Source organism: Triticum aestivum, chromosome 1D (assembly GCF_018294505.1).
Source record: "Triticum aestivum cultivar Chinese Spring chromosome 1D, IWGSC CS RefSeq v2.1, whole genome shotgun sequence".
Lineage (NCBI taxonomy): Eukaryota > Viridiplantae > Streptophyta > Magnoliopsida > Poales > Poaceae > Triticum > Triticum aestivum.
Window position 1 is genome coordinate 309,520,416 of NC_057796.1, and position 11,984 is coordinate 309,532,399.

Sequence of the window (11,984 nt, forward strand, 5' to 3'; positions counted from 1 at the left end):
ACCCTCGTACAGTTGTACTCCCCTCTGCGTGGGAAACAACTGCCGAGTCTTCCCTGCCTCCGTCTCGTTCCCTTCCTAGGCCTCGCCGTCGTCCACCGCCCTGGTGCTCTCGGCGCGGCCTGGTCAACGTGGTCAACGACCGACATGCATCTGAAGTGGACTGTACGTGGAGAGGCCGACAGCTGGGTCCACGGCCGCACGCAAGGAAATGCCTCCTTATTACGCGTAAAATAATGATTCCTCCACCTGACATCAGGGACCCACCGAAAGGGCCTCTGTATTTCGCGAAAAAAAATGTTACCGCCGCTGACAGCTCGGACCCACCAGCTATATCTTCGCACGCAAGGAAGTGCCTCCTTATTACGCACAAAAAAATGAATACTCCCCCTGCTAGATGGGACCCACCATGGTGGGAGGCTGACTTTTGGGCCTACTAAGTTGACTGGGACGGGGGCCTTTGTCAACTTTAGTCAATATGAACGATTCTAGCTACAGTGACCGTACGATGTCCATCCAACGGCCGTAGTGCTTCTTCAACCTCTGGTCTTCTTGCTCCAGCCGCCCAAAGCAGCGCCGGTCGTGCCGCATGCTCCTGCCTCCCGTGGCGGGATGTGCTGCCGCGGAGGCCTCACTGCCCCCTACTATTCCCACCGCTGGCCAGGCCCTGCGGCGACGGCAGCCTCACACCGCAGCCGAACCAGTGAACCCTTGTACTCCTCTCCGCGCGGGCTTCCACTGCCGCGTCTTCCCCGGCTCCGCGTCGTCCCCTTCCTCGGCCTCGCCGTCGTCCATCGCCCTGGTGCTCTCGGCGCAGCGTGGTCAACGTGGTCAAGGAACGACTTCCATCGGACGTGGACTGTACGTGGAGAGGCTGACAGCTGGGTCCACGGCCGCAGCAAGGAAGTGCCTCCTTATTACATGGAAAATAATGATTCCTCCACCTGACAGCTGGGACCCACCAGACGGGCCACTGTATTTCGCGAAAAAAACGTTTCCCCTGACTCCTGGGACCCACCAGCTACATCTTTGCACGCAAGGAAGTGCGTTCAGGAAAAAAAACGATTCGCCCCCCTGACTGCTGGGACCCACCAGCTACATCTTCGCTGGGAAGGAAGTGCCTTTTTTTGCGAAACAAGTGCCTGAAAGTCAGGACCTACCTGGTCGAAGCGTACGTAGCGTTGTCATTCTGGTCGCGAACGTGTACGTACATATATACTGGTGGATGTAGAGGCGCGCACGTGTCGTAGTAGAGGCGCGTACGTGTCGTAGTAGAGGCGCGCACGTAGCATGTACACGTACGTACAGCGGCCAGGGTGCAAGAAAGAAAATACGGCCACGTATGTGTACATACGGGCGGGGTCTCGAACGCCTACTCGTGCATACGTACGGCCAGGGCTCGTGTACATGGCTGGGTCGGAACGGAGAAACGGCGTCGTCGTCGTGTTCATGGGGAGGCAACGGAATGCGTCGTGTTCATGGGGAGGCAACGGAATGCGTCGTGTTCATGGGGAGGGGTGTGGCATACCGCAAAACAGAGGAAACGGACCTCCTACGGTCGAAACGGGGGTCCTGTTGATCGGGAGGAGTGTTGCGTACCGCAAAACGGAGGAAACGGACCTCCTACGGTCGAAACGGGGGTCCTGTTGATCGGGAGGGGTGTGGCGTACCGCAAAACGAAGGAAACGGGCCTCCTACGGTCGAAACGGGGGTCTTGTTGATCGGGAGGGGTGTGGCGTACTGCAAAACGGACGAAACGGACCTCCTACGGTCGAAACAGGGGTCCTGTTGATCTGGAGGGGTGTGGCGTACCGCAAAACGTACGAAACGGACCTCCTACGGTCGAAACGGGGGTCCTGTTCATCGGGAGGGGTGTGGCGTACCGCAAAACGGGACTCCACGGGATACTGTTCATCTCCACCGTCGACCTCCTCCAGCCTCCACGGGCTCCTGTTCATCCAGCCTCCACTGCGCGCTACTCCACCGGCTACTGTTCAACCACCCCTGCATGGGCACCCCTCCACCGTCTACTGTTCATCCAGCCCTCCACACCACGGGGTCCTGTTCAACCACCCCTCCACGGGCACCCCTCCACCGTCTACTGTTCATCCAGCCCTCCACCACACCACGGGGTCCTGTTCATCCAGAGGCTGCTCATTGTTCATCCAAACCCACCCCCCCCCCCCGCAACGCTCACTGTTCATCCCAGAGGCATCATCGATCGGCTTCAGTTAGCAGCAGTAGCGAAGGAATCGCTCGATCGGGTTTAGTAATCGATCGATCGCTCGGGTTCAGTAACGCGTAGCCTGCAGTGCAATCGCTCGGGTTCAGTTAGAGCCCAACGCCTCGCTCGGGTTCAGTTAGAGCCAACGCCTCAAACACACGCGCGTACGTGTACGAGAGAAACGCGCATCGCTCGGCCCCCGACCTCCCACCGTAACCGGGAACTCCCCAAAATTTTCCTCGCCCTCGCTTCTACCACGGTTTTTTCGTCATGGACGGCCCAAAGAATGTCATGCAGCTGCGTCTCCGGCCCGCCCAGGATGAAAAGCCCATTTTCTGTCATGATTTTTTGTCATAGAAGTAGGAGCCCACAACATCTATGATGATACCGGGTTTTGTCACAATTATCGTCATAGAAGTGTCATATGTATGACAGAAAAAAAATTCGTTCGGCCCAAAATGTCACGGATGTGTCTTTTTTTGTAGTGGTAGGTTGTTGAGTTTCAAGAGAATTTGTTGTTTGAAGCTTAACATGTGAATTGGTTGCTACTTTAACATGGGAAGTTTTATGAGAAAGAGTTGCTCTTATGATGTTAGGAGAAGTGATTGAAATTATCATTGATCAAACTTATCCACTTTGCTAGCATTCACACTTCATAAATTATTTCTTTTATCATTTACCTACTCGAGGACGAGTAGGAATTAAGCTTGGGGATGCTGATATGGCTCCAACGTATCTATAATTTATGAAGTATTCATGCCATGTTTACAACAATTTTATATGGTTTTGGTATGACTTGCATGGAACTAACCCGGATTGACGTTGTTTTCAGCAGAACTACCGTGGTGTTGTTTTTTATGCAGAAATGAAAGTTCCCCAAATGAGCTGAAACTTTTTGACAATTTTTTTGGGACAAAAGAGGTACTAGAAGCTTCGTGGGAGGACTATAAGGTGAAGGAGGTGAGAACAAGACACCTGGGCGCACCAGGATGCCCAGGAGCGCCCATGTGGGTTGTGCTCACATCGAGGCCCATCTTCGCGTGATTCCAATGCTGAAAAATCCTATAAATAGACAAACCATCCGAAACAACCCTAGATCAGAAGTTCCGCCGCCGCAAGCCTCTGTAGCCACGAAAAACCAATCTAGACCCCGTTCTGGTACCCTGCCGGAGGGGGAGATCATCACCGGAGGCCATCTTCATCATCCCAATGGCCACCTTGATGAGGAGGGAGTAGTCCACCCTCGTGGCCGAGGGTTTGTACCAGTAGCTATGTGTTTAATCTCTCTCTCTCTCTCTCTCGTGTTCTTGAGATTACACGATCTTGATGTATAGCGGGCTTTGTTAATATAGTTGGATCATATGGTGTTTTCCCCTCTCTATCCTGTTATGTGAATTGAGTTTTCCCTCTGAGATTTCGTTTTATCTGATTGAATTCTTTTATGGATTTGAGAGCACTTGATGTCTGTCTTGCTATGAATACCCGTGGTGACAATGGGGTATCATATTGATTCACTTGATATGTGTTTTGGCACTCAACTTGTGGATCCCCGAGGTGACATTGGCGTAATCTATGCATAGGGGTTGATGCACGTTCTCGTCTTTGTTTCTCCGGTAGAAATCTTGGGGCACTCTTTGAGGTTCTTTGTGTTGGATTGAGTATTATGAATCTGAAATTGTTTGATGCACATCGCGTGATCAACTCACGGATACTCGCGGTGACATTGGAGTATCTAGGTGGCATTAGAGTTGGTTGATGTGTATCATATTGTGTTATTTTAGTACGAACTCTTGGTTAGATCGATTAGAAAGAATAGTTTGGTGTTATTTTAGTACGAACTCTAGGATAGATTGATCGGAAAGAATAGCTTTGAGGTGGTTTCATACCCTACAAACAATTTCTTCTTATGTTCTCCGCTAGATAGTAACTTTGGAGTGATTCTTTGCTACCTCTTGAGCATGCGTTGGTTTTCCCTTGAAGAGGAAAGGGTGATGCAGCAAAGTAGCATAAGTATTTCCCTCAGTTTTTGAGAACCAAGGTATCAGTCTAGTAGGAGGTTACACGCAAATCGCCTCGTACCTACATAAACAAATAAGAACCTTGCAACCAACACGATAAAGGGGTTGTCAATCCCTTCACGGCCACTTGCAAAAGTGAGATCTGATAGAGATAATAAGATAAATATTTTTGGTATTTTTATGATATAGATTAGAAAGTAAAGATTGCAAAATAAAAGATAGCGGAAATAGTTAATTGATAGTAAAATAATATGACGGAAGATAGACCCGGGGGCCATAGGTTTCACTAGTGGCTTCTCTCAAGATAGCATAATTTACTGTGGGTGAACGAATTATTGTCGAGCAATTGATAGAAAAGTGCATAGTTATGAGAGTATCTAGGCATGATCATGTATATAGGCATCACGTCCGCGACAAGTAGACCGAAACGATTCTGCATCTACTACTATTACTCCACACATCGACCGCTATCCAGCATGCATCTAGAGTATTAAGTTCATAAGAACAGAGTAATGCATTAGGCAAGATGACATGATGTAGAGGGATAAACTCCAGCAATATGATATAAACCCCATCTTTTTATCCTCGATGGCAACAATACAATATGTGTCTTGATGCCCCTGCTGTCACCGGGAAAGGACACCGCAAGATTGAACCCAAAGCTAAGCACTTCTCCCATTGCAAGAAAGACCAATCTAGTGGGCCAAACCAAACTGATAATTCGAAGAGACTTGCAAAGATAACAAATCATGCATATAAGGATTCAGAGAAGAATCAAATATTGTTCATAGATAATCTTGATCATAAACCCACAATTCATCGGATCTCGACAAACACACCGCAAAAAGAATTACATCGAATAGATCTCCAAGAAGATCGAGGAGAACTTTGTATTGAGATCCAAAGAGAGAGAAGAAGCCATCTAGCTAATAACTATGGACCCGAAGGTCTGTGGTAAACTACTCACACATCATCGGAGGGGCTATGGTGTTGATGTAGAAGCCCTCCGTGATCGATTCCCCCTCCGGCGGAGCGCCGAAAAAGGCCCCAAGATGGGATCTCACGGGTACAGAAGGTTGCGGCGGTGGAAATAGGGTTTCGTGGTTCTCTTGGATGTTTTCAGGGTATATGAGTATATATAGGCGAAAGAAGTAGGTCGGTGGAGCCATGAGGGGCCCACAAGGGTGGGGGCGCACCTACCCCCCTGGGCTCGCCTCCCTGCCTCGTAGCCGCCTCGTTGCTTCCTTGACGTCCACTCCAAGTCTCCTGGATTGCGTTTGTTCCAAAAATAACTCTCCTGATGGTTTCATTCCATTTGGACTCTGTTTGATATTCCTTTTCTGCGAAACACTGTAATAGGCAAAAAAACAGCAATTTGCACTGGGCCTTCGGTTAATAGGTTAGTCCCGAAAATAATATAAAAGTGCATAATAAAGCCCATTAAACATCCAAAACAGATAATATAATAGCATGGAACAATCAAAAATTATAGATACTGTCGGGGATATACCCAGTGGTATGACCCGACCGGAAATATGACCCGGCCGGACTTGGCGGTTTACATGAGACCCGGTTGACACTTGGCGATTCACCGGCGACCCGCCCTGACCAGACGGTTTACAAGCAACCTGCCTGAACATTATGACTCATTGGTAACCCGGCGGGCGGGACAGACGGATGACACGGCCCAAGGCCCAGAAGGTCGGTTTAAGAGGAAAGACGTGAAGAATATTTACCTTACAAGGAGTCCAGACCCGAACTTGTATCCGGTTTGTATTAGAAGGTAGACTAGTCCTAATCCTAATAGGACTACACATGTAACCCGCCCCTTCAACTTATATAAGGAGGGGCAGGGCTCCCAAAAGAGGGACAAGCAATAAGAAACAATCTCTAGGGCTAGACACAAAGGGGGAGCCGGTTTACGGCGACTCCCTCATGACGATAATGAGACCTAGCCACAAACAGCATGTAGGGCTATTACCGGATGATGTTTCTCGGGGCCCGAAGTTGTCTAAATCCTTGTCTTGTGTGTTGCGTCTCTCGATTCCGCCCAACCCCTCTCAAGCTACCACATAGATGCGTTGGCCTCACGACTAAGTCCTCACACTAGGACATCTGTCGTGACAATTACATGACAGTTGGCGCCCACCGTGGGGCTTGCGCACGGTGGTGTTGAGTTCTTGGAGGGAGCTCTTCAGAGATCGAGAAGTTTGCAATTGAAAGGATAAAGAAGAGCCGGCATGAAACAATCGCGGAAGAAGTTTGCCGTCGGCCAGGTTAATTAATTCCGCTCATTAACTTTGGAAGGATGAATACGAGATTGAGATCGGGAATTAGGGCTACGTTCGTACGCGGCCGCAAGTCGCTGATATCAACCGGAGATTTTTACCGTAGTATACATCAACTGGTCCGATTTAGTGACCGGGTCTGATTGCTACTTTCTGGTGTGAAGATTGAAGCCTGCTGCAAGTTGATTGACACGTACTTTTACGTACAGAAACAAACCTATAGCAATGAGCAAGTACTACTTCAATTAGTACTCGGACCCTTGAAGTCATCTCTGGATCAGTTTTTCTTTGAAAAAGTCTGTTTGTTACGCAGAGAAGCAAACCCCTCAAGGGCACGGATTCCTAGGCCAATCATTACCTTACAATTGATCTCACATAAGCTTTCCAAGTTTTTTTGAGGGATGAAAGACTTTATTCATTCATCGAAAACCACAGTTTGTGGGATACAAAGAGGATTATGGGGGTTAATAAGCCACAGGTGGCGCCCCTTAGCTAAGGAAAGCGGAAATTTAGCTAAACTATGAGCATCTCCATTCGAACGGCGCCCTTCGAAAACTAACTGACAATTAAAACTCAAGATTTTAGACTTGATTTCTGAGATCACCATGCCATAAGGACCCATGCTGTTGCTGGATATATCTTTGACCACTTGTCTTGCGTCAGACGCCACTATCAGATTATGAACTGATAAATCCTCGGCAAGTGCTAAAGCTTCTCTGCATGCCAAACATTCAAGAATCGCCGCATCTTGCATTCCTTCAACCACCAATGCTGAACGTCCCAAATAGTTTCCCCGGTCATCACGGCATACAGCCACTGCCGCCCCTCTCCCATGTCGTTTAGATACCCCCGCATCGACGTGGATTTTGACGAATCCTGCCAGCGGAGCCTTTGGCCTTACATTGCCCCTTACTGCTGTTCTGGTTGTCGCCTTTGGCCTTACATAAGATTTCCAAGTGGTTGCTCACGTGAGTTTCCGATTTCCAAGTACTGTACCTGGTTTTTGAAGAGTCCAGAGATGATTTCCAACTAGGCTTGATGCGTCGATCCATTACCCGAAAGTTGCTGTTGTTAGTTTCCTGGGTTCGCGGCTGTTGCTACCCTCAAAAAAAGCTGCAACCCAAATGCGGATACAGTTGTGACCCGGTTTTTGCCACAATGGCTTTCCTTAAGCCGGCCCACCTTCGTTAGTCACTCTGGACTGTAGTCGCATCAGCAGTCAGCTCCATCAGTGTGCGCAAGGAAAATAAAGCATCGAGTCGGCTGAAAGAAGTCACAAGCACTTATTTGTCCGGATTAAGTCATCGTTCATGTTGTTGTTGGATTCCATATCCCAGTTAAATTATGGACATGCAAAGATCATTTGTCATCCCAATGCATCAGGTGATATCTTTCCTCTGTATTTTGTCAGCATGTTAATTCTTTTTAGAACAATTACTTGGGCATGTAATATTGTTTCGTAGGACAATTGTTCATTTCAAATTGGGGGCATTATACTGCGGGTATGGAGCACGCACTGGTAATGTTCTGCAGCAACGTTTTCGTCCGTGCCACACTACCTGATGAACGGACGTGCGCAAGTTGCCGCCTCTGTGGCCCGGTCTACATTAACTCGCCCGTCCGAGCGGCTTACCGTGCTTGCGATTACTCGCCCGTCCGCACGGTTTACTGCGCCTACGGTTGACTCGCCCGTTCGCACTGGCTTACAACGTTGCTGCCGACTCTCCCGTCCGCACCGACTTATAACACCGCGGCCGGTTCATTCGTCTGCTCCCGCGATCGACTCGCCCGTGGTGATCATCAACTCTGCGGTGGATAAATTCTGGCCTAACATATCAAGGTGAAATCTGTCCAATCAATTTTTATTGATACATTTTTATTCTTTAAAAAACAAATTACTCCGGCTTGCGATATTCTTTATGCAGGAGCAATTGTTCATCGCAAAAGCTATGGCCGTGTCATGGATGTATAGCTCGCACCACCATTATAATGCGCTAGCATCTGGCCACACCATCGAGCTTGGTGAATATATCTGCAAGCCGCCATTCTGCAAACTAGTTTACATCAACATGATGTAGTTAACTCGCCCGTCCGCACCGGCTTACAATGCCGCGGCCGACTCATCTGTCCGAGCCGCCTCTGATGCTGCGGTCGTCTTTGTCCTCCGTCTCTCGCGACCTGGTCTACATCAACACACCGGGCCGCACCTGTCGGCATGAGCTGTTTATTGAGTATAAAGCCAGTCACTGCTCGGGTAGCCCGGTTTTCTTTCAAATTGGAGGCAAATTATCATCAACCGCCGTCTGCACTGGGTGGCCCAATGGGCAGGCGCACAAGTCGCCGCGACTACAGTTTGGTTAAAAATAGCCAGTTGGAAGGAACCATTGGCCGAGTTGCTGACACGGCTCATACGGGATCATTAACCCGCCGCAGTCACCTCAACCTTCTGTGGATTCACATCGTGCTATCAAATGATATACAACTTATGCCGGTTTATATCACGGTCAAATATGGAGAATCTCAAGCCAACTCCTCGAGTCGCCTTGAGACTCGGGGGCTACAATGATACAACTCAGCAAATGTTGCCGGTTTTCAGTGAATTTAAGAACCCCAGGACGTTGGAGGGAAAGATAACCCGGTCCCGGAGGCTACTACCATATTGATGAAAATTTAAAGGCTGTCAGAAAATTTCCGGTTCAAAATGAAAATTCCGGTTTAAAATCCGGTTCAAGGGAAATCTATTCTTTCAACAAAAGCTCTGAAGCTCTCAAATCCGGTTTAAGAATTTCTGGTTAAAAAAGAATTAATCTCTCGCAAGTTCGAGTTTAAAGGCCGTCAGAAAATTTCCGGCTAAAATGAAGATTCCGGTTTAAAATCCGGTTCAATGGAAAGATGTCTCCCACAAAGCTTTGAAGCTCTCAAAATCCGGTTTAACATCCGGTTCAAGAAGAAATATCTCTTGCAAAGTTCGAGTTCTCAGAAAAAACACTTGGGGGCTTGGTCGTATTCGAACCATAGCTACACCTCTTGATCGGCGTAAGGCCACCAGGGAAATCATTTGGGGGCCAAAGAGAGTGTTGCAAAAGCACAACTCAAACATAGGCACCCACTGAGCACAGCTCAGAATATTGCTCGGGGGCTCTTTGCTTCTCAAAGAACAAAAAGTCTACACCCTTGTAATAGGCTATCAAGCCAGGCTTGGAAGCCAGGTGTATTCACCTAAAACCCCGGGTTATCTTGCCTTTTTTAAGTAAGCCACTCCGTCCAGGTAATCCTGGTATGACCCGCCGAACGTTTGACAAGTCGATCTCATAGACCCTGAACTTGTCAAAGTTAAAACGACGATTGGTTAATGTGAGGTCCATCTTAAAAGGCTTCGTAAAATGGTTTAACTCAGTGGCCTGGTAGCCCATGAAAAGCCTCGATTTTGGGCCTGGCAGCCCATGAAAAGCCTCGTATATTCTTTTTATGCTTTTATTTGTCAAGTTTTTTCTCCTTTGATGAGATTTGTAATATCTTATGATAAACCGGCGTTTATTGATCCGGCTTGGCTTTCAACTACAAGTTGTCAGTACATGATCAGTGATAAACTGGCGTTTATTAACCCGGCCTGGCTTTCGACTATAAGTCGCCAGTATGATGATAAATTATCCAGTGTTTATTAACCCGACCTGGCTTGGGACTATAAGTCGCTAGTATATATTTGGATTGCGCCATTGGAATCATGCGCTCATAAATCATTGGATTATATTATTCAAATCTTCAAATAGCCAACATGGCTGGATTTTATGGTTACCAATAACCAGTAATATGATTAAGGTTTTCAAAGTCGCTTTAGCGCAATGGCTATTATTTTATCAATGAATATGATTTATTCTACAATGGAGGGAATAGTCCCGAGTCGCTGCAGGCTTACAACCCGGCACTTGGGGGCTACATTATTCAAAGTTGAGATTATATCAAATATGCAAGTCTCATGTCGCTGCAAGCATGCACCATGACACTTGGGGGCTAATGCAAAGTCATTTTTTGCTCATCTTATTGAAGACCCGACTCATCACATTATAATGAGCCGGCCCTTGGGGGCTACCAATTGCTCCTGTCAACAATTCAACGTACACAAATCTTAAAACCATTATATTGAAAGGTCCATTGCTCAGTTGGTAAAGCACAAAAGCTCTTAACCTTGTGGACGTGGGTTCAAAGCCCATGGTGGAGTTACATCATATGATGTTATTTTCAATGAAGCATGATCATATTTATAAAGTCCCTGCTCATTATTGCATAATGACCCGGCCCTTGGGGGCTATAGTGGTTGAAGTTTTTTGAGCATTAGGCAATTACAAGTCCCAGGTTGCTGCAAGCATGACAACCCAGCACTTGGGGGCTACATATGTGGAATATTCAATTTATGATTAGTGACTGAGATGAACAAAACCGGATTTCTTCAAGGTTGCAACACTTATATTGGAGCAAGTCTTAAGCTATCACTATGTTCTCCTCTTAAGACTTGGGGGCTACAGGTATTATGCATACAAAGGAGGAACGTTTTCAAATTCTCAGTTTTGAGCAAATCAGGAAGATCAATTACATGACCCGGTGTCAGACAACAATTATGACCCGACAATGTCTATTTTATAACCCGGCAATTTTGGTAATGATAAATCTGCAAGTTTACATCTTCAAGCCGGCTGAAAGTCAGATGAGTATTTCAAAACCAATATTTTTTAAACCGGCGCTTTGGAAGCCGATTCAAGTGGATTATTTCTTACAATATTTCTCTACAAGAGATCAATGTCAACAAATTGACTCTGAAGCTGGCTTATTGACCCGGATTTTTAGAAGAAGGAAATAATGAGGAGTTAAGGATGATCAGGTGCCGGCTTACAAGAATTCTTAACCCGGAACACAATCTGTCAAATTTGTTCTTGTGTTTGTTTTACAGGATCCATTTAACATGGATAAATCCAAATTAAACTGGGGGCTAATGTCGGGGATATACCCCGCGGTATGACCCGGCTGGACTTGGCGGTTTACTTGAGACCTGGTTGACACTTGGCGATTCACCGGTGACCCGCCCTGACCAGACGGTTTACAAGCAACCTGCCTGAACATTATGACTCACTAGTAACCCGGCGGGCGGGACAGACGGATGACACGGCCCAAGGCCCAGAAGGCCGATTTAAGAGGAAAGGCGTGAAGAATATTTACCTTACAAGGAGTTAAGACCCGAACTTGTATCCGGTTGAAGGTAGACTAGTCCTAATCCTAATAGGACTCCACATGTAACCCGCCCCTTCAACTTATATAAGGAGGGGCAGGGCTCCCAAAAGAGGGACAAGCAACAAGAAACAATCTCTAGGGCTAGACACAAAGGGGGAGTCGGTTTACGGCGACTCCCTCATGACGATAATGAGACCTAGCCACAAACAGCATGTAGGGCTATTACCGGATGAT